This window comes from Penaeus chinensis, chromosome 27 (genome assembly GCF_019202785.1).
Source record: "Penaeus chinensis breed Huanghai No. 1 chromosome 27, ASM1920278v2, whole genome shotgun sequence".
Taxonomy (NCBI): domain Eukaryota; kingdom Metazoa; phylum Arthropoda; class Malacostraca; order Decapoda; family Penaeidae; genus Penaeus; species Penaeus chinensis.
The window spans coordinates 17,159,666-17,162,165 of record NC_061845.1 but is presented as its reverse complement, the minus strand read 5'-3'; the positions used below and the strand labels follow the sequence as shown (position 1 = coordinate 17,162,165).

At 46.3% G+C, this 2,500-nt stretch overlaps 1 protein-coding gene across 3 annotated transcripts in view; it reads right to left on the bottom strand.

The window, feature by feature from the left end:
* Positions 1–1,949, bottom strand: part of LOC125039440 (major facilitator superfamily domain-containing protein 12-like) — a 15,648-nt gene extending 13,699 nt beyond the window's left edge. Inside the window, exon 1 of one of the 3 annotated variants that reach the window (XM_047633369.1) lies at positions 1,873–1,949. The gene's annotated coding sequence lies outside the window, so the exon portion shown is untranslated. Of the gene's footprint in view, positions 1–1,809 lie in introns of all 3 variants that reach the window. The other 2 variants (XM_047633368.1, XM_047633370.1) reach the window with 2 other exon arrangements.
* Positions 1,950–2,500: the final 551 nt, after the last annotated feature.

Below are 2,500 nucleotides of genomic sequence, written 5' to 3'. Positions count from 1 at the left end.
CGCTTTCTCTCTCTCGCTCTCGCGCTTTCTCTCTCTTTCTCTCTCTCTCTCTCTCTCTCTCTCTCTCTCTCTCTCTCTCTCTCTCTCTCTCTCTCTCTCTCTCTCTCTCTCTCTCTCTCTCTCTCTCTCCTTCCATTTCTCGCCTTCTACATCCCTCGCTCTCTTCTCTCCCCGTCTGTTTCCATATCTCCTCTCAACCTTTACCTGCTCTTTTTTTTGACCCTCTGTCTCCCTGTCTCCTCTCTTCCTCTTCCCCTTTCTCGTCCCCTCAGTTCCTTTCTCTCCCCTCCTGTCTACAACCTCCCCTCCCCTTACGACAGACGCAACTTGACACTTGCCTTACGTACACGCCATGCACTTGCTCTGCACAGCCAAGGACAGAGCGACCTTGATACAGCCCCCACCCCACGACTCCGCTCCAGTCGTCTCCGAGATACTGGGTTGAGGGCAACGGGCAGCAATCGGCGGTGTTTTGAGCATTCACACGCGTGGCTATATACGCACTTAAGAGAGGGTAATGGTTTATGAAGGTGTGTCGTTACGAGATGCGTCCGCGTTTTCTCCGGCCCCTCCGCCTCAGCCTTCTCCCAACTCCCTCTCGGCCCCTGATTCATCGTTTTCGGGTCACGTGGTCGGAGCTTCGTAGGAAAAGTGACGTTTTCACCCCATGACGACAATCGGGCGGATCCACTTTGTCGGCTATTGTTTATCTCGTTTTCTTTTCCTTTTCTTTTTTTGGCGAGACTGAGCTAAATCTTAAAGCGGTTGAAATAATGCAATTCAAGATAGCAATTAGCATTTGTGCTAGCAAAGATGATAATGATAATACTCATACTGACGACGATAATATCACTAGTTCGCCTTGGTGACGACGAAAACGATATACCGATACGAGTTATCATTGTGGTGATGATGGTGACGGTAATATTGCTTACTAGAGAAGCATTCAATTTTTTTTTTTTTTTTCACGAACCCTTTTTAGGAATCCCGACTAATGTCACGAGATCCGGAGTCAGCGTCCGGTACCGTTGAATAACTTATTCATCACAGCGTGTAGGTGCCCCCACCCCCAAAACAAAAGTGAAATATTGGGGTTGGAGGTGGGAGAGGGAGAAGGATAGGAAGCGAGGGAGAGAGAGAGAGAAATTAAGTGGAACATAATAAAGAGAAGAGGGGAAAAAAGGGCCGTCGATAAACTGCATCGTGGGACAAGCACTAAACTGAACTCACATCCCAGAAAACTTACATCCCTTATAACCTCCCCCACTCCTAAAACACACATAGACAAACACACACACACACACACACACACACACACACACACACACACACACACACACACACACACACACACACACACACACACACACACACACACACACAACGTTACTAGAAAGCACTTACAGAGCACATACCTCCACCGACGCTCTAAAATCTTGCTTTCAATTATTTAAATGTACTACATATACATATATATTTTTTTGAAAGAATGCACTTCCTTGCAGATCCCATTTCCTATGATGAATCGCACTGACAACGAGACCTTTCGATTCCACCCGGATATCTACGTGGATCCGGCTCGCCATCCAAAAGCTAATCAAATGCGTGGTGGTCAAATCAGCCATAAATTTTAATCACAATGTATGGCTGAGTGACAAACCATTTCAACAATAAATAGATACATGTGTAAATAAATAGACGTAGCCAATCACATCTATACTGCATTAAATGGAGGTAACGATAATGCTGAATTAATCTTTTCCAATATACTCCATGCTAGGAACCGTAACAGAAGTAATTCTTGTTCACTTTTTTGGCACTGTTTGCTCAGAAACTTTCACCGGGGTTTCGACTGGCCTGGCATTCGCCGACCTCGTAAAGAGCTCTCCGGCGGCGTGAGAAGCGCAACGCGAATCAACGCCCCGCTCCTCCTGACAAAAGTGGCGGCGCGAGTGTGCCAAGCTCTGCGACTGCGACACGTGACTGCGCGCCGGATGCCACGTTTAATGAACAGTGGTCGAAAAGACGTCAATATATATATAAATTATAAAATATAATAAAATATATCTGACACACACACACACACACACACACACACACACACACACACACACACACACACACACACACACACACACACACACTGATCTGAACTAAGCACTCGGCCTGAGGTCCAGATCTGTTCTGAGGACAATGCAGCGGCGCCTCTGGATTCCAAGCGACCACCGCCAAAGCTTAGAGAAATATGAAGACCGATCTTCACATGCCGAGCCTTACAACGCAAACATTCCTACCTATTCTGATAAAAATTAACTTAACTCCCCAAGAGCGAAAAAAATGAAAGTATGCAGATAAACAACGCGAGTGAGATAAATCGTTGGGATGACGCAATCGGTACACCTATTTCCCGTTTGATGATTGAGTGGATAAGCTCGTGGGGGGAAATTTGCCGATTCACAATACAATGAAAGTTGGTTCATGGGACACTGACTCACTCCCC